We start from the raw sequence: 21,002 nt of genomic DNA, 5'->3' as shown, positions 1-21,002 counted from the left end.
TTTTTCATGGAACCACTTATTCGATCACGTCAATTCGAGTGCACGAATATCGAAGAGTAGACCGCACAGAATAACATCTCGTTGCTGATTAAAACTTGGATAAGTGTTGAAGTTACATGCTAAAATACTTTAAACCTCTCGCGTAGGAAAGATAATATTTTTCATTACAAAATATAAGAAAATAACGATCGAGAGCATCGTAAATTGAATGCAGAAAATAAATTCTGCTGCAATATCAAACGTAATAATCTGCTGTTATCCAACGCAGTAAGTTATTCACGATGACTCTCGAATCGAATATTTATACTTCGCGCGCGAGAACTCCTCCCCTCGGCAAAGCTTGCTAGAAACCTCGCGTCATACATACCCTGCGTACACACAAAGAGCGTAAAACGAGTGGCGAGAATTCATCAGATAATCTTCTTAGATTTTAACCCACAGCCACAGCAGCTATTTAAACGCGCGCACGTCTCTCGGCTCATACTTTATAGGAAGAGCGGTAACGTAAAGCTATTCTGGAGCCATAAAGACAGGCCAAAGTATCCCCTGACGCTGCTCTAATGAATGATCCGAAAGCTAATAGCCAATAGCCGATGCTATCTATGTGAGAGAAATAGAGAGAGAGAGAGAGGGGGGGGGGGGGAGAGCGCAGCTGCTACCGTGGAAAACTGCGCGGTGGGTCCGGGAGCTATCAATCAATCGTCGCTTTCCTCTCTCTATCTCTGCCTTTTTTGCGGAGAAAATCTGTTCAACACCATCCGCGCGTGTGATTTCGCGATAATGTATGCATTCGACGAGCCTGATTTTTACCGCGGCTTCATTCTAATTTTAAACGGCGGAGATTAGCGGCAGGTGATGCGCGAGATCTGCATATGTTAACGCTCGATCATCGCAATTACGAATGATCGATCAGCTCCAATGCGCGTATAAACGTGACTCGGTTGTCTATATGACTCGTGTTCTCTTACACGGCTGCGATATTATCTCGCGATTCTCGAAATCGACGTTGCGCGAACATTTTTTGCAAAATCATCGCAGTCGAGCAAACTCGTTGTACACGTATAGTCACGAGAGCGGTAAAGAAAACGCAAAGCGTTTACAGGTATTTTTATTTATGAAAAATTTAACGCCGATGATTCGCACGCGAGTATACAGCGGTGAGGTGGCACGCAGCAGTCGGTTTCTCATCTGGAGCAGCCCGAGGTAAAAGGCAGACGCTCATCGCCCCTTGGGTCGTGTGTAGCGACGAGATTTCCCACCTCCGTTCGCGTGGGCGTGCATCGGGTGCGCGCCTCGCCCGTGCTGATTTCTTGAGGAAAAATGAGACCGCCGACGTCGCAAAGTAAATAAATACTCGGCGCCGCGGTTTGGGAGAGAGAATCCCGAAATTACTGAGTCGATCAAACTTACGTGTACCGTAGCAACGCCAGCACTGACTCACCTGTAACAGAGAAAGAAACGAGGATGGTTAGTCGCAAATCCTTTGATGATCCTAGTAAGTCAAAATCTACCATTAGATATTTCCGACCCTCCTGCAGTACCAGCTCGTTCGTGTAACGCAGCTCGCGGGAACTCGCAGGCGATATAAATCGAGAGAGTTGTACGCGGAAGCAGGTCTGCGTCCGCGTAGATAGCAAGCGAGTTTACGAGCGGGAAACCCGAGGAGGTGGAGAAGGTGTGCCGGCGACGAAAGTGTACGCGCTCACGCGGGTTTCGGGGTGTAAAAGATGACGGGGCTTTGCAGCTTTTCCCGCCGTGCTGGGGTTCAGAGGTTATCTTGTTATTATCTGCATAATTCTTACTCGCACTACTGCAGGTTTATTGCTCTTAGCTGTAGCTGCTCGCCCGAATCGGTAGTTGATTGTTATTTCGCTATAGCGTGTATAATTGGATATAAAGAGGTTGATGCGCTCGCGCGGCTTGCAGTGCACGTCTGTTACTACTCGCGACGTATCCGGCGCTCGATTTCCTGAATTAATTTTGTTTGATTCGACGATTATGACGTACCCACATCTCGTAGTTTATATCGAGGATCGTGGAGCTGCTCACGCGCAATTACACCCGAATTCATATTTGCAATGAATAACGCAAAAGGCTGGCTCGCGCAGCAAGATAAACACAAGCCTAATGGATGTGCATTTTTCATTGTTTATCAACATTGTATAAAAGCCCTCGGCGAAGTTTTCGCAGCATTTACGAGGGATATTTCTCGGGTTAGTAGCAGCAGCAGCGCCTGCAGTAGAGCGAAGAAAGCGCGCCGGCGCCGCGTATAAATACAGAGCGTTGCTGAAAGCTCCCGGTATTTTTAGGTAAATGCCGGGGCTTTCTACGGAAAAGGTCCCTTAAGGAACGCGAGCCTCATACGTACGGCTCGGGGAAAGAGAAAAAGAATCGAGAGAAGAATAACACACACAGGCCAATGCCAGCATCGCAACCGACTGGGTAATGGAAGCTCATTCGTCGGCTTGAACGATCGATCGGCCCTTTGTGCGCGGCGGCGGCAGCAGCTCCAACGCGCGCTCGCTTGCTCTTTTTCGCGCGATTCCGACGGTAATCAGCGAATCGATCGTGGATTCGATGAACTCCCTCTTTCTCACTCGCTTGCCGAAGGTAAAAAGTCCATGCGCCGCCACTGCCACGGATAATTTATGGTGATCATTTATCTCGCCCGCTCAAGTTTTCAATAAAATGACGCATTATGCGCGGATGAATTTGAACGGCGAGCTTTTGATTAATCGCGGCCTCTCCGGTGCCGCGCGTGCGTGTATATCACTTCCCACTGCCGCTGCGCTGGATTTGTCTTCTTCCCGATGCGCTAATAATTTATATTGCTATTTAGTGTATAATACAGGCTGATATGCCGTGTAATTAATCGGCGCGAGAAACTCCGTGTCGATGTGCACACGATACGCGCGCGGGCATAAAGCTAGCGGAATATTAATCTTCGAGAGCTTTGATCGGCATAATGCCCTGCACGCAAAGAGTTCTATGGACTCGAAAATCTCATCGAATATTATTCTCAGAGCCTAAAACCCATCACACGGACCATTTAAGCCCTTGTTTACGAATATAACGCGCTCGCCGATGCGCTGCTGAGCCGCACCGACAATATTTGTACGCAAACGCACTTCGACACGAGTCCTCGTCGTCGTCGTCGTCGCGGATCAACAGCTGGGCTAATTTCCCTTTATATATACAATCCATCCATGCAGTACACAGACAATATCGTCGCTCTCTCTTCGGCCCGGCCATCAGCCGCGGCTGTGCTCTATTTATTTTGGCCCACCGGCCGTCACAGCTTTTTTTTCATTCCCGAGCCGCAAAATGCTGATAGCGCCGAGCAACCGTGTAGATATTGGAAAAGCTTCTCGACGACGGCGAAAAAACGGCTAACCCCGGAGAGAGAGCATCAGCGAGGCTTCGCTCTCGCTCAACCGAGGAATTGTTTTATCTTTTCTCTCTCTTCTTCGCGGAGGACTGCCGCCCCTCTCTCTCTCTCTCTCTCTCTCTCTCTCTCTCTCTCTCTCTCTCTCTCTCTCTCTCTCTCTCGATTTCAATCCACTCTATAGCCCCCCGTTGCCAAAAAAAGGATGAAAGAAGCTCTCGATTCCCGGCCCGCGACGTGTCGATGAATTCTTTCTAATACCTCTATTTCCTGCGCTACACCCAGATACAACTATGCAGAGCCATTTTTCGGCGCGCGTGTTGTCGTTCCGCGTACGTTGCCGGCTTTAATTGACGTTTCGTGTCGGAACCGGATGACGAGTCCGATGGTTCATAGCGTTTCATGATTGCTGTCGCCGGCGCCGCTGCTGCTGCGAGAGTAAACAAATTTTATACACGCGCGCACATGTACGTGCTCGCGACTTTTTACGGTGTGAACCGCCGAGATTGGGCATTTCTCTTTCACTCTCTCTCTCTCTCTCTCTCTCTCTCTCTCTCTCTCTCTCTCTCTCTCTCTCTCTCTCTCTTTCCTGTGGTTTGTAATGTCCGTGTAAACGGCGATGGAGCAAAATTAGGGGATGAAAAATGTTTTCGCGCCGGTTTAGCGCGGGACGCGACGTTGTAAACGTGGACTATTGCCCGCCCGCTGTGAGCGTGTATGCGACGAAATTGAAGAGAGTAGAAGTGTTGTAACGGCGGTGTATGTAGAAAGCCCGGTAATTCCGGGCTAAACGAAAACCAGCGATGTGTTGAAAAAATTGGGTGTGTACAGTGAATGATCCGGTGCAACTTTCGCGCGTACAACAGGATAATCTTTTGATTATTAAAACATACTATACGGATATATACTCGAACCATATTTTAACATTTTCACTTTGGTCCGACTTTGCCTAATACAAATTTGTCGTCAGAATGCACCGTAAAGTCTTTTCAACGAGCTGTTTATATGCTACATAATATTCAGCCACAGAACAACAATCGCGCGCTGTAACAGCTTTTAAATTCAGTTTGAATATTCGTGTTGCAGTCGACATTAACAATGGAAAGACGTCTATTCAATCTCGCGTTCGTCGCAACGGAGTACTATACGAACTCGACAGGAGAAGAGGGACAAGTGAGTCATTTTTCTGCGGAAGCCTCATTATAGAGTTGATTATCGCGCAAGAGCGCATTACGGGCTTGACTGAGTCGACTGAGTGGATTTTTCGCTAAAGTTCGATTGAAGCCTCGCGAACAAGAGTACTCCTATTACTCTCTTCCCGGAATCCAGCTCAGCCACTTTTTCGTCCATAATTCGAACGGTTCGATTTTCCGAAAGTTTCGCATAACTTGACCCGCTTCAATTAAACAACTCGCGTATACTTTCTCGGGGAAAATAAAGTAATCAACATTTCAGTACATCTCACAAGTGCGCAACAGAGTACCGCGCGCGTAATCCGCAGGAAAGTCGAACCTCCCACGCGAAATCAATTCGCTCGAGAGGAAGAAAGAGAAGGATAAGCTTTCGAAGAAGAATAAAAGAGTGGAGTATAGCGGAGCTGAGCAGAGCAGCAGCGAGTGAGAGAGTGTAAAAAGAGGGTAAAATGCAGGTCATATTATTCATTCGGTCGGTCGGTCGCACGCGCGAGCTCTTGCTGCCTCGGGGCCGCCTTTTGGCGAATCAATTCTTTATCCCGCGGGGAATTCGCTCGCCCCCCTAGGTATAAACTCTCGGCGGAATCCCTTTTACAGCCGGGCGGGTTAGGTCGCGGCGGCGTCGACGACGACGACGACGACGCTGGCCCCAGCGCTCCTTGAGTAACGAACGATGCTCAGCCGCGAGAGCTCTCAATTCGCGATGAAAGAGAGAGAGAGAGAGAGAGAGAGAGAGAGAGAGAGAGAGAGAGAGAGAAACGAGGTGCAGCTACCAGCGGAAAGAGAAGAAACGGGACGCAGCCGCGGTGTAACGAATTTTCGGGGGCTTTGACTCGCTGAGCAAATTTGAATGCGGATTTTGGCTCCGTAAAATTGATCGCTTTGACGCAAAATCGCGCTTCGCGGCCAGGCAAGCGCAGAAACTGCGTTGCGTTGTGTACCTATGTACCATCAGGCCATAAAGCATTATCCACGATGCAAACCCTGTGCGTCAGCGCTGTACGATATTATGGAAACCCAGAGATTTTTACTCCTCGCGCACGAGAGACTCGGCAACGGGATAGCTATATCCAGTAAAGACGAACGAGCTAGACTATATAGACGCGAAGGAGGAAGAAAAGCAAAGAGAGATTCCCCGGAGACGTGGGTGTGTCCATCGGCCTGGAGTTACGACTTTTGTGGCCGCCATTCATTACCGTCTCTCTCTCTCTCTCTCTCTCTCTCTCTCTCTCTCTCTCTCTCTCTCTCTCTTTCCTTCTCGGCTTTCTCGAGTCTCGAGCATACGCAGTGACATACCACGGCGGCGGCGGCGGCCGATGCACCGGCGTCGTAGGAAACGGCTCAAATGAGCCGGACAAAAATATGGAGTGCAATAACTATCGGATGTTGCATCGGGGGAAAGATCTCGCGGTAACAATTACCGCGTGGATGCGACGCGCACACTACAGTACGTTATACTTTTACGCGAGGGCTGTAAAGCGTTATGATCCGCTAGTTGCGGCAATGCGACCAATTGGAAATCGCGCCGCGTCGTGAAGCTCTTGTGATTTTTCCCACGAATTTACGACCACCACGGTTCTTGCTCGTAGCTTTTCGGCGAGGATGTACACGAGCGAGGGAGAGAGAGAGAGAGAGAGCGAGAGAGAGAGAGAGAGAGAGAGAGAGAGAGAGAGAGCGGTAATTGGAGTTGACCTGGATTATGATCCCGGAGTCAATAAAGCTCGGTTTACGCTTAATGGGATATCTGTTTCTTATTGAAATTCTGCCGGAGACGGCCGCGCGGCCGCGATGCATAACGAGGATGAATAATATCGTGAGAATCCAGCAGCGCACGAGCCCCGCAAAGACTGATTATGACGAATCAGTGCCAGCGAGAGTGAGCATAGTGAATAACGCAAGAGCCGGGCCACTAGTCGGTATTATGTCCGGCGTGCATTTGCAGTAAGTGGTAAGCGAGGCACTTAATTTTCAAAGTTCCACGCCGACCAGCTATCTACGTAGGAGTATAGCTCCGCGTCGGAGGGCACATACAGGTATAGCGAGGCCGTCTCCAGTGTAGCGGGGTAGCTGCAGTGCAGGAGGGTCTGAGAAGTGCGAGGGCCCGCAGAAAGTACACACGTTAGTCAGCTGAACGGCGGAGAGAGCGGTGGTAGTAGTGGGTAGTAGTCGAGAGATAGAAGAGAGGAGAGAGCGGAGCGCTTGCCGACTCGGCAGTAGCTGCCGCCGCCACTGGCCCCGGCTACTTTAATTGGACCAAGGCAAACAACCCCGGCGGAGTATCTTCACGCATCGCGGATCACGTCGAGAGAGCGCCGCGCGCACGGCCTCGAGGAGCTCAGCTGAGGGCGAAGCTGCTTCCACTCCATACTCTGCCTCCTCACTCACTCTCTCTCTCACTCTCTCTCTCTCTCTCTCTCTCTCTCTCTCTCTCTCTCTCTCTCTCTCTCTCTCTCCCTCTTGGCTTGGCTTTATACACTGAGCTGCGCGCGCCCTGTATACCGACGCCGGTTCGGGAGAAAGAGCAGTCGGCGGACTAAAGTGAAACGCTGCTGCTGCTGCACGCGGTTTGCAGTATGAGCTAAGATGCTTGCCGCTGGAAAAAATTGGAGAAACGCGACGGAGGCTTGATAACGATCCGCTGAAAAGATCTGTTGCGCTGGACTGGGATGGGATGTGAAAATTCGCGTGAGCTGCAGTTTTCGAAAATGAGCGCACGGAGTTATCTCGCGTGGGTAATTTCTGATTTCGAAGTGGCAAATTTTGACCACTTAGTTGCTGCGTAATTATATGCGCATTATAAATATCATTCTTTGCTGTGCAAACGTTATCAAGTTTACGTAAATAAGCGCATTTGCGTAAACACTTCCTCTTTTTGATAGGAAGGATATTTCTAAAGCGAGCAAACGAAAGGCAATTAATTAGACCGTATTCCGTAAGGCTCCCCAGAACGCGTGCATTGCGTCCAAAGCTTCTGCAGCTTCACACGTGTACAAGGGGAAAGAGAGGATATTACTCGCAAATGGAATGCCACCGCAGAGTCGAAGAGCGAGAAACGCCACAGTAGCTATAGAGCACAGAGGCGCACGTGTGACTTGCAGCATCCGCAGAAAGCCACGGAATTCCCGGGCGGCTTGAGCAGTGAATTGACCGGTCCAGAGACTGCGGCCTATACGGGATTACACTTCCTACATTAGGCTCTCCATCGACTGCCGCTTTGTTGCCCCTCCCCCCTGCGTTTCTCGCTTCGTCGCGGATTACGCTCGAGAGTCTATACGTTCGGCATAGTGTGAGTGCATTGGATTAGCATAAATTTCGCGTCTCCAGATCGGACGCACACGACTAGCTCTTTTCGCCTGAGAATCGATTCGTATATATGATTCGCCGCCCGCGCGCTGTGTGCGCGCTTAATCTTCGGCCGAGCCAAGGTGCTCCGATCACGCGACGCGGAGATTTATCTGATCCCTCGCTTTTTTCGGAATAACTCGCGATGCGTTTAATGATCTATTGATCTCGCCGTTTACTTATTTATTTTTCCGCGTGCTTTATACACAGCCGAATCGTCGAAAAAAAGGGAGTTAAAAGTCGACCGAGCCATTAGCATCGAAAATCCAGCCCACGTAATACGTTTAGCCCCGCGCGCCGTGTCCGGCTAAGTTGCCGGTTATCTCGTGCTACCGATCAATCGACATCGGTTAACGTCGAAATCCATAACCCGCCTCCTATATATATATATATATATATATATATATATATATATATATATATATATACATATATATATATATATATATATATAAAAGCCCGCTTCCAAAGTTCGAGCGGGACAGCTGAGAGGGAAGGAGGAAGGGAGAACGCGACAATAACCAATCGGTGAACGATTCCGCAGAGACATCGATGCACATAGTGGTTACACGCTCTCGCCCTCGTGGAACCGGATTAGAGCCCGGAGTCGTCGTCTTTGACGCGCCGCGCGCTCGACAGGAATTTGCATGCGACGACCGGTTTGCGAAGATGTAGCTGGAGGAATGAGAGGCCACGGGCTGCTGCAACAAGGCTCCGGGCGCCTCGTCACAAGTTCTCTCTCTCTCTCTCTTTCTCTCTCTCTCTCTCTCTCTCTCTCTCTTTCTCTCTCTCTCTCTCTCTCTCTCTCTCTCGCTCTTCCACGCTTGCGCTGCCTCTGTGGGAAGGGAAGAGCGATGTCGCGTCCCTCGTTACGTGTAAAGCCGTTTGATTTTTTCGCTGGCCGCGTGGGTGTGGGAAGTCTGGGCCGAGAGCAAAAAATCCCGACTCGCGCTTTGCATTTTCGAAAGCAATTAAGGACTGCTTTCTTGCTCGCGGTTTTCAAGTTGTACTCCTTCCGAACTCCGCTATATTCTGCTCGAGCGTATTTTATGATCGTCAAGTCGACGTTCGCTCTTAGATAGTAATTTCATATCGATAATGAGACTTCCGCTGTTCTAATTTCAACTACGATGAATTTATATTCTTCAACATCTCTGTCGTGTAACGTAGCTCTGATGTTAAGAAAAAGAAGTTTAAAAAAAGAAGCAGGATTCTACCAGCGGGCGCTGTGTTGCAGTGCTAAAAATGAGCAAAAAATGGGGCAAAAAGTTTAAAGCGAGAAGCTAACAGGACCTCAGAGCCATCCGCGATGTCGCATTAGCATCAAAATGGTGCCAAGTGGTGGGTCCACTCTCTTCTACACACACACATCGCCGCATATCGGATGCGTGCTCGTCCGGATTTGCATGACGAAATTTTGATTTCTGCGAATTTCCAAATCCGTGACACCCGGTTTCCGTTTCATCGAAGTTTCCTGTAATGAGACGACTCGATCAATGTTGTGAACACGAATATTTTCCTATGAATAAACTTCGAGTAACTTTCCATAAAATCCGTCGCGCTTTAAACTTGCAATTTCATGCGCGTCATTTTCATATGCAAGTCGTCGGCGCGGGAAAGTATCGAGTCGATCTCGAATAAGACGCATCGTAAGACAAGGTATTCCGACCAAAGCGCGAGAGAGTATCGAAGCCGCTTTTTCCATTTTTACACAAGCTCCGAGCACTTTACCGAGCTATTTTATTTACCGCGTTGCAGCGCGCGCGCAACTTGAGCGAATCCAACGGATTCAATATTTCGAATCTTCTCCGCATATATCCCTCTCCCAAACCGCGCCAACTTGCTTCCATTTCTTTTCGTTGTCTCTTCTCCCACTTTGCTGGTTTCGCTGCTCTATTTTCTCTTTCAGCCGTTTAAACTTCTATATTTGCGTTTTATTGATACTGATTGTTTCTCCCCTTGACTTTTAAAGCGATAATAATAGCTCGAGCGCGCGGGGGAAATGTTTGCTTTGAAAAGGGGATTTTTTTTCGTTCGGCTCATCTAACACGGTGTTTGCTTTCACGCGTTTCTCAGAGCGGAGGCAATTTTTCATGGATAGCGCGCAGTTTTTCATAACGGATATAAAGCTCTGAAAAGGCTCTGCACCGCTATACCTATGCTATTCCCTTGCGTATGGAATTTCACAGCTTTTTTGTTCAAATAAACGGCGGTGTGTATCTCGCAGATGAATTGAAGTTACGCGCACCACTGCGTTCTGTACATATTCTTTTCAATTTCGAAATTGACGTAGATGCAACCTCGATACGAATTTCACTCGAAACAAATCTCGTGCGCAGCAACAACAACAACAGCGGAATTAAGTGGGCGATGAGCTCTCATCCAGAGAAATCCTTGTTAAAAAGTTGGAAGAGATTCGCAAACACGCACGAACGGGACAACTCGTCCGCGTTACAAAAAAAAATAATAATAATAATAAATAAAAATGTACCAAGTTCGCGTTCGAACACGCGAAAGTGCGATACACTCGGCTCAAAAGCCCGTGACTGCTCGCTACACAGGAAGCTCTTTCGGCTTCTCTAACCGCGCTCCAACAATTCGCAATTTCGTTGTTTCGCTGCCGTCTATGTGGCTTCTTTGAGTCAAGGACCGAGAAAGAGAGAGAGGTAAGAGAGATCTAACTAAGGATAAAAAGCAGACAAGGCGCGGTCAAAGTGGCCGTGGCAAGTATTTTCATTGAAAAGTTTTGTCTTCGAGCGAAATCGAAGCAAAGCACTCGGGCGGACGACAATTTACGTTGTATCAAAAGCTCGGAACTGCAGCCATTTATTATTGCTCGCTACTCGGCCAATATATTATTGTTTAATGTAAGAAACTCGTTGTGTACAGCTTTGACACTTTTGCACTACGTCAATGGACACAAAGTCATAATAACATTTCAAGTATAAGCTCTATTATTTTCGTAGCATTCGATTGAAGGAAAAGTCCGAGAGACTGAAGCGCGGGTCTGCCTGTAGCTTGCATTAGAGTCATGTGAATAAATTTCAAATTTTGAAATAGAAAAAACTATCGACGCTATATGTCCATCAAAAACACGTGCAACTGACATCCATAATCATCGGCATACTATAAACGCACTGATAGAATGAGCGGCCCAAGCGACAGGTCCAACAGACGGCAATGCCAGTAAAGTTTATCTACCGCTATACATATGGGGAATCCTACGGGAAAAGTGCCATTTTCTGGTTGGAGAAACCGAAAAAAACAAATTTTGTGGCACGTGCCCGCAACTTTTTTTTTCTTATTGTACATGTTTAGAACTATGCAAAACCACGTTCCAACATCGAAAAAGTGCCTTGTGACACTGTTTTCTAGGCCCTTCAAATTCGTCGAAAAATAGCCATTGTTCAATGGCATGTACCTAATGCATAAGGGTACAAACAGAAAATGTATTATGGTAGAATGAAAGAACGGGAAGAGAGCTTAAATTAAAAAAAATGCGTTAAAAATGCTTGATTTGGTCAAAAGTTACGCACAATTGAAAATGCGGAAAAATCATGAAAATTGCGGGATTTTTCGAAGTCAAGAAATTTGTATCTTTTTTCATGATTTTTCCGCATTTTCAACTTTCAAATGGCATTTTTCCCGTAGAATTCCCCAGATTTTGATGAAGGGAAGCAGTATGCGTAATCTGTCTTCGCTGAGCAGAGATTTGGAGAGTTTAATCGGTAGGGCAAGTGCCAGTCCAAAAATGCTTCATTTTACAGGTCATCACAGGAGACTAACGCGTGTGCGAATTAATCGAAATTCAGTCGAGGTTAACGCTTGTTATACTTTTTAATGAAAATTTTTAGAAGCGCGAGAGTCTATCAACGACAATACCGAATCCGTCTTATTTGATAAATTAATTGTGTGCTACATATTTCGTGGCTAATGTGCAAATTATGTATGTTCAATACTGCATTGTATTATGATCTATGGACAATCAACCGTATGCAGTGTTATACTTGTTTTACTAATAACATAATCTAGTAGGATGTGCTTGTAAGATTTTATGTAATACGGCTAAATAAATCAATCACTCAGACACGTATGTATTCAAGAGAAATCGCAAAGATCACGTAGCCGAATCATTGAAAAAGACACCGACCGCGTCGTTTCGGTAGAAGCCAATGCGTTGATCGATCGCAAAAGAAGAAGAAGAAGAATCAGCAGCCAAGACCCGAACGGCGGCGACGTTCTTCTGACTCTTCGCGGTGTCCCGTTTGCGGTCGACGTCGGCAATTCTTCTTTCTTTCTCCTCCGCTTCTTATCCTATATCCCGCTCACGGGCTGTCATTGCGAGGCAGCGCGCACACTATCAGCTGCTTTTCTCGTTCTGGCTCTCAGGCATCCGGCGCTCGCTCGAAGATCGGGGACGCAGATTAATGTATTTATCGAGTGCCGGGCCGGCATCAGCCGCTGCGCTGCGTATAAGCGTCATCGTTATGCGCAGCTTTTTCGGGATCCGAATTATGCCAAAATGACCAGCAAGTCACTGTTGCCCGAATTAATAGCCCCGTGCGCGCGCTTTGTTCTTGAATTTTTTGCTGCTGCTGCTGTTGGGAATTGAATGCTCGCCTGAAATTTGTTTTGCCTTTTTGACGTACAGGTTTATGAATATACTATGCGTTATAAGCTGTGTGCTGGTGTATTTTATTAAACTTCTGACGTTTTCCTCGACTGCTCTTTCATTATGTCATTAGCAGCGCAGAGAGGGAACTTTTTTTGCTCAATCGACTGCAAAGATCACGGTGTAAAAAGACTCGTGGATATCGTTTGGAGTTCACGTCACTCTTAATTAGATTTCAGTTTGTGGCTATAAAGCTTTGCTAATATTAAAAGCGACGTGTTATATAAAACGAGTAATAATATGATTGAACAAACTTTTTATTGCAACGAGCGATAATGCAACAGCACTCTAGAGATTATAAAAATAAGCGCATCATCGTGACAATCCTCGAAAGACCGAGCGAATCCATTTGTGCTTATACCGAGCTGCTGCGCAGTCCGTGCAACTTTTGTTTCAGAGCCAACGTATTCTTTTTTTGTTTTTTTTTATCCTTTCGATCGGAAAGCTGACCAAGCCGGTAATTAATTGCTGTCCCTCCTCTTGCGAACGCAACGTCCGGACCAGAGAGCGCAACAGAGCACGTATACGTACACGTGTACATGCGGGACTCGTTACTGTTTACTCGTTCTCTCTTGCTCTCCCTCTCGAGGAAAGCCTTGATGACACAACCTTTGTTCCGACTCATTTGTTCGCGACCGCTCGCGCGCACGCTCTCTCTCTCTCTCTCTCTCTCTCTCTCTCTCTCTCTCTCTCTCTCTCTCTCTCTCTCCCTCTTTCCCTCGCCCCTCGTTTTGCATTGGAAGAGCTGCGCAGCGGCATGGCGCCGATTGAACGCCGATCGGACGTTCAACTCCCCCGCAGGGATTGGGTCAACATGCTGATTCGCGCGAGCGGAACTGGACTTTTCTTGCGAACGCGCGCGTGTGGGCTGTGCATTTTCCGCTGCTCCACATTTATTCGGTCGTACGCCAAGTGTTGATTGCTGCGCAAGAATTTCGGGATGCGGAGGTATTGGCTTGCGACAGAGACGTTATTTGGCAGTTTGATGGAAAAATTTCGCTGTTGATAAGATTTAGCAAATCAACTTGTTATTATGTCGCACTCTCACGATTATCTCTTATCTACGATTTATTAAATTTTTTACAATATCCTCTAGCTATTTCGCCACTAATCCCGGATACGAATTCATCACTTAATGAGTATTCAATCAATGCTGCACGATTTGCATTGAGCAACATAAACGCGGAGCTCTAATGGACATCCTATATTCTAGAAACCTGTATTATATAATCGGTATAATATTAGAGCAGAGCCATGCCCGTTTCAACAAGCGACTCCATAATGCAGGTCTTTTTATTTTCGATTCCAAAGCCGTTACCGAATCGAAAATACGTCTGCAAATATAGTCAGTTCGAAATAAAGTTATCGGATTAAGAACGACGCTGAAAAGGCCAGCTATATGCAGTTTTCTAATGTATAATACAGTGGAAACTGCCGGCGCCTAACGCGATTGTCTCCGTATCTAGTGGCCCAAGTGGGCGCAAGTTGAAGAGTGGATTAAAGTGTGTAGTATTCTGTACTGGGGCTAAATTTGCCTTCCGTTTACGGGACTCGTTTGTCTCATCTCTGGGACCCAGCCACTACTCTCTCTCTCTCTCTCTCTCTCTCTCTCTCTCTCTCTCTCTCTCCTCGAAAACGCCATTCCGATGCAATCCGACACAAATAGCCACCGCCACCGGCGTGTACGAATCTCTCGTTAACGCAAACAGAGGCTCGCCGAGCACCGGCTTTATCTCTCTCTCTCTCTCTCTCTCTCTCTCTTTCTCTCTCTGTCTCTGTCTCTCTCTGTCTCTCTCTCTCTCTCTCTCTCTCTCTCTCTCTCTCTCTCTTATTCTAGCCTAGTCCTGGAGCCTGCAGCAAACTGCAATAATAGCTTGACCCTTTCTCTAACGCAGCACATCCGCACTCGGCTGGACGGTTTGCATGCGCGGACGAGTGCGTCGCCTGTGACGAAGTATAATATGACGTACTCCGCGTTATTGTCCGATTAAAGAAAAGAGAAACCATAAACAATTATGCATCGTGAAGTTTGATTGATTTTTAGCGTGAACCAAGTAACGATACTATGAATAGATTGGTTCTCATAACAAGTTCTTTTATCTTCTAATAATTGCCGAACGTAATGATCACTATTGAACATCCATTAATCAACTGTTATGCAATACTCGGATAAACATCGATGTCAGTAATACTATATGCTTTGTTGTAAACAATATGAGTAGCCCTGAAGTGCCAGCTCAAGGTAGAAAATAAATTCTGGTTCACTTATACAGAAGTTATCATTTTACGTTTTTGGTTTAAGATTAATCGAGTCAAATATACACATATTATTTATAAATGCTTCTCAATCTCGTTGCTCATTAATTCTACACTGATATTGATTGAGATTGGATGAATAAATCTAATAACGAAACATATATAAATAAATATTAGAGTTATGCAATCTAGGTTCATTTTTAAGAAACCGTGAACAAATTTCGCTTTTCGAATAACAATAACGCGTCTAGAAGATTAATCCATGTATGGGTAATGTAAAATTAGCATACTGATATACCAATGGAAATGATTTCATGACATCTTATATTTAAATGCTCCATTGAGTTAACCGGGCAAATATATGGCGCCGTGGCTTAGTTGGTTAAAGCGCCTGTCTAGTAAACAGGAGATCGAGGGTTCGAATCCCTCCGGGGCCTGAATCGCAGGTGATTCTTTTTTTTTTGTTTAGAAATACGCAGTAATTATATATTTTTTCGCTTGGTTTTGTATCACTTTCTTATCATTGATCGGTTCAGATCCTATACAAAGAGCTTTAAATATTGCAAGTTGTTCACTAATACCAAATAATATATTTTGTACATTTTATGGTGTATTAACTAAGAAAAACTCATCGAATTTTTGCAAAACAGTATGCAATTATTTAAGAGAAGCTCAGTTTAGCGCTGCATTAAACAAACATTTCAAAATGTCATGCAGACATTAATTGGAAGAATTGTATGAAACCTGATAACGATATCTAAATTGGAAAGCGAATCTCGCTGCCTTATCGCGGTCGGCACATACTTACGATTCGAAGCTAAATCAATAAATGTCTACGCAAGGGCGCGTAAATACGAAATTCATCAAGATTGAACTTGCATGAAAATGTTTATTCACGGCGTAACTATAATAGCCACTTTATTCTCTGAAAAGCTGGACGAAAGTAGATTTTTATTCCCTCATATATTTTTTCTTCCTCAATTGCGGGAAATTTTTTTTTGAAAATTTTATTTGTATGAACGTAAGTCCCACTTTTCAATGGAACAAAATTCAATGAAAGTCAATCATTCTTCCGGGTGATTACTACAGTAAACTCACCTACGTGAATAATCAACGACTTTACTCCCTTGTTGTACAATGTACTGATATGTATACTATTAAAATAATATGAAAATGTTTTTTCGTGCAACGCATTTCCTTCAGTTAGTTGCACAAAAACAGTGTATAAACAAATTTAAAACTTAATAGAAAAAAGGTGTACTACAAAAAATTGGAAAGAGCAAATTATGTCGGATAAAATAATGGGTAAGAAAATAGCCGTAAGCGTTATTTCGCTGCAGGCTTGCGATGCAATCGCTTCGCCCCACGAATCCCTTGAGACTACATGCATAATAGAGCTGCCTAAGCAGACATAAGTAACAAAGGAGTATACAATATTTATAAAACTAAGCGACCTACCTCACTGCTCGTGGCATTTTACATTTTACATTGCATCAAATACCTCATAGTTTGTTTTCTTTTATGGCAAAGTTGATACAGCTACTGAAGTACTTTAAATCACTTAACCCCTCAAAAAAACTTTGCTCTCACCGCGCTCTCGCGATCGATCGTCAGTTCGCTGAGCCCGAGTAATCAATTATCTTTTAAACTACTCGTCGGAGTCTAATTTTATTCAACCATCCAAGCGAAAGAATGCTGCTCTTACTTCAGATAAGAAGTCCATTTTCTCCCCGGCGCTGCAGCAATACATTTTTGCGAACGAAGTCGTCGACTCTCAAAAGGTATCACCCGCCGCGCGTGCGACCGACCAGCGAATAGCGAGCCCTTGAAAATCCATCTCCCCCCTCATCATAATGTATAACGTCCGGGGCGCGTTCGAGAGCGCGTTTTTTGCGCGTTTGAGCCTTAAAGGAACAATGATGTCGTACTTTGTCAGTCGGGGGCTCGCTTAATTGAGTCGGATCTCGGAAGGCTCTTTTTGTTATCCACACGCTGCCAACACATATTTGTGAGTGGAAACTGCTACAGGTATGCGCGCGCGTTAAGCTTTGTGTTGTTCTGTGTTTGTATTACACGCACACATAAAGCCGAGTGTAAATAAGGCCGGGAAATTAAGATCTCGAGCCGGCTTAGCTTGACTTCGTCTCGAAATTAAGGACCTTTTTTTCGTTCTTCTCTCTACCATAATTCTTCTTTCCGTTGCTATAGGACGACGTTGTGTGGCAGACTCGGCGGGAACTTGTTGATGGTTTCGCGTCGCGAAAGGGATTTTTTGGAAACTAATTGTTCGCTTAACATTCTTCCTTTTCAAGTTGATGATACGTGCGAAAATTAAAACGTTCAAGCTTGGTGTACTTCACCGGGGTCGAGAAGTATCTCGTTTTTTGCGCACAAATTTATCCTGCGCGTGACGGGAAACAAGTTAATCAATTTTGCATAACCGTATAAACTCCGGATATTACGAGTGTCACAGCGGAAACGTTACTATTTACACATATACGCTACATGAAAACCTCGACGTATCGGATTAAAACGTCGGCAAAACGTCACTCACGAGCATCGCACTTCCGAGAAAGTTTATGAATATTGCAAAGCGAATAATGACTGTGTATTTGCGGAGTCCTCTACAGCATACACGCGGCTGCAAATATTGATTTTTTGTCCGAAAGCGCGCGCACTCGCAGTCGGGAAGAAAATTACAATATTATGCAAACTGCTTTCCACCGGGAGAGGCTGCACTCTTTTCCTCACCTTCTCCTCCCCCCCCCTCCCCTCCCTCTCTCTCTTTTTCTCTAGGCGTAACGGCGCGATATTTCGACTTTATTCGAACACGTTATACGTATGGGGGAAGAGAGTGCAGTGCACTTCTTTTTTAGCACATACAAATGGCGGGCAATCGGAATTGCGCCCCGAGATTTCGAGCTGCAACGTACGTTTCCATCGACTCTGAAATATACCGTTTAATAAGACGAGAGTATGAGCCTATACGCGATATCGTTCCGCGAAACGTATAATATGTTATACAATGTCCGCTATGAACCTCCGACTTTAGTGCGGGGCTGCTCTCGCTCACGCATATATTACAGGTACACTCTGAATGTGTATACCTCTCGAAGCGCGTCATTAAACGATATCCCATTCGGATGAGGCCTGCAGAACGAAGAGAGGCGAAAGAGAAAAAATAGCCGACGAGGCAGGTAAAATTTACTACCCGCTCGAAAGCCGGAAGGAAAGAAAAGGACGACAAGGTCGGGAGGGAGCGGAGCCGATACCTATGCTTATTACACGATATCATCCGAATCGCGGCGGGAAATTTGTCACCGCGCGGCTGTGTGTGTGTGTACAGTGCGAGGCGCCGCAATCCAATTTTTTGCGCGTGAGCGAGATAACCCGAGCGTATACGAGCATGAATAAGAAATCGCGCGGCAAAGATATACACGCAGGGGCATTAGACACTGCGCGGGAAAACAATACGCGTGGAAATTCGCGGCTGCCGAGCGCGAAATTTATACACGCCACGGGCTACGCAGAGATTCTCTTCCCCCCCGCGTCAGGCTCGAGAAAAATAACAAAAGTGTGCTCGCACACACATACACATAGGCGTTGTCCCGAGAGACCCGCTCTGTTGTCCCCGGACGTAATAATAAATACTGCATCTCCAACTCGTATTGCGCGGCATAACTTGGCTCTGCAGCTTTCTCTCACTCTTACGCGCATAGGAAGGAAACTTACGTTTACGGAGTCGAGTTACGAAATTTCCAGGGCGAAGCTGCGCTGTTGCTGCATGTGTGTGTATGTGCGAGCGAATATCGCGGGCGGTACATTTTATTTAAATCCCCTCTTAAATATCTTGCATATTTCCAGCATCGGCTACGCGCGCGCGCGCACCCACCAACTTACGCGCCTGCGTTATGGCAGTCTTGTGCCAGCGGGACGTTTTAATTTTGCATTTTCCTTGACGGTCTTGCTGCTGCTGCTGCGTGTTTTGTTCCGGAGCGTCGCATATTTCATTTTTGCTTTATTGAGTTTGTGAGATGTTTCAAGTTTTTTTTTCTTTTGCTACACACACTCTGTTGTAATTTTGCGAGACACGTGGATTACGATGGAAAATATAGTAAGCGACGGGGAAAAGGCGTTTGTTTTTTGTGTCTCGCAGTATTTCGCCTGATTATAACTTTGATGTCGAGAGAGAGGGAGAGAGAGAGACATAGATAGATCTTTATTTGCTAAAGCAAAAAATAATACAATTAGTTAAGATCACATAAGACTGTGTCGCATACAGTCTAATAAAACGAGAATATAAAATATATAATAACCGCCTTTTAGAAAGTCAAATTGATTGTCCTACGCAGATTAAAATAATACTTCGGTAAAAATACCGTCACATGAAGAGAGAGAGAGAGAGAGAGAGAGAGAGAGAGGAGAGGAGAGATGATTTCAATTTAGGCCTACTCTTTGATGTAGGATGACTCAACCATTATACGTACGAATTCAGTCCTGATCAGATTAGATCGAACGGAGTGAGTTCCATAATACGGATTACTGTCGACTTATAATGCATGAATTATCGCATTTGCATTATTGATTCGAGAATGCAAAATTCAGGCATTCAAAATAAAATTTGGACAGCATACCTTCAAATTCGGAGACAAGAAATAATTGACTAACGAACTTGACGATTCACACGATTCGAATTTATAGCAGCACCCATAAAAACGTCAATTCAGCGGTAGCCGTTGCGCACTGATCTCCGAATTCCGGAGCTTTCAGGATCGTTCATAAATCGGTCACGACGACGATCAACCGAAGCTCTCTCTCGCTTCGGCCGTTGTTCTCGCTCGACATACGGCCGAGTATAACGGGCTGCAGTGTAGGGCTTTGGCCTCGCGCAGAGTTCACTCTCTGCTCTAGGGATCGAACGTCAGAGCCGAGCGAGTGAGAGAGAGAGAGAGAGAGAGAGAGAGAGAGAGAGAGAGAGAGAGAGAGAGAGAGAGAGGGAGAGAGAGAAAAGAGAGGGGGGAGAGAGTGCTCTTAAACAAGCGAGAGATATGCCTTTGTCGGGGAGAGATTATCTCACGATCCGGATCTCTATTATGACTAACCTGACAAGCGATTTGTTGACTCGACTGCGCGGATAAGCGCGCTCTCTGCACGCGCTGCGCTGAACTTTATGACGAGCCCTTTTATCGTGTGCTGCTCTCTCTCTTTCTCTCTCCCTGATGCCCTTATGCAATTAAAAGCTTGTTATGTGTGTGTGTGTGTGTGTGTGTGTGTGTGTGCCTTTGGAGACGAGATTATTAATTTAAGAGGAATTAGCTCCGTTTATAATTTCGGAGCAACCGATGCATCAGTTATTACGTTCGGTACGTCCAAACTGATTTAATCGCGAGTATTCCGATGTGCACAGAGTCAGCAAACTCGTATCACATGCATGTGCACAAGCAATAAGCAAAACAAGTCAACAGATACGCGCAGGTGTACGAGCAAGCATATCGCACAAATTTCTTACAAAAGATCTGAAATACTTCGCGCAGTCAGATCGGTAGCCAGAGATCAGATTGAAAAATAATGGCCAGCTTAGCGCATCGTCGATTCAAACGTCTCTTTCGACTCTTCCTCTTTCTCTAGCTCCCTCTGTCTCTGCGCATCTACCGCCTGAGGGCTGATTTATGATTCAACCTGTGTAAGCCCCACGAGCAATAAAATCCCATCTCTCGCTGTATACAGGCACCCGGAATGATATCTCCGAAAAAAATGGCAACTCTCTTATACCTCGTTCCTAGTGAGCATACGAGTCGACCACGTATTTTCCGCGAAGCCCCCACCAAAGCAGCAGCACATATAGGAGAGCACAGTGCATAGCTGTACGAGACGTCAAGCGTCCGTGACGCGTTTGATGCATCGCCGAGCGTACATCCGCGAACATTCAGAGCTGCACATCAATGGTGCGAATGTCAGCTGATGATCTGCATTCCCAGAAGGATCTAGCGATCTATCATTGTCGAGTCTGGCGTGTCTTTCGGATTTTTACCGAGGCGAGGTTGAAAGTTCGCCATTGAGAAAATGGTCATTCTTCGACTCTTTTTTTTTTGTGGTTGTTGTTGTCCTTTTCTGAGAGAGTGAGAGAGTGCGATGTTCATACGCCGAGAGACAA

At 45.9% G+C, this 21,002-nt stretch overlaps 1 protein-coding gene and 1 non-coding gene across 2 annotated transcripts in view; one reads left to right on the top strand and one right to left on the bottom strand.

Moving 5' to 3' along the window:
* LOC100119928 (alpha mannosidase I) overlaps positions 1–21,002 on the bottom strand; it is a 273,587-nt gene that overhangs the window by 142,740 nt on the left and 109,845 nt on the right. The gene's annotated exons all lie outside the window — the stretch shown is intronic.
* On the top strand, positions 15,212–15,285 carry TRNAT-AGU. Its single transcript has one exon. It is a non-coding gene; the product is annotated as a tRNA-Thr (tRNA).

Source organism: Nasonia vitripennis (genome assembly GCF_009193385.2).
Source record: "Nasonia vitripennis strain AsymCx chromosome 3 unlocalized genomic scaffold, Nvit_psr_1.1 chr3_random0004, whole genome shotgun sequence".
In the NCBI taxonomy this organism is placed as follows: domain Eukaryota; kingdom Metazoa; phylum Arthropoda; class Insecta; order Hymenoptera; family Pteromalidae; genus Nasonia; species Nasonia vitripennis.
Note: the sequence above shows the minus strand (reverse complement) of the source record. Positions and strands in the feature narration are given on the sequence as shown.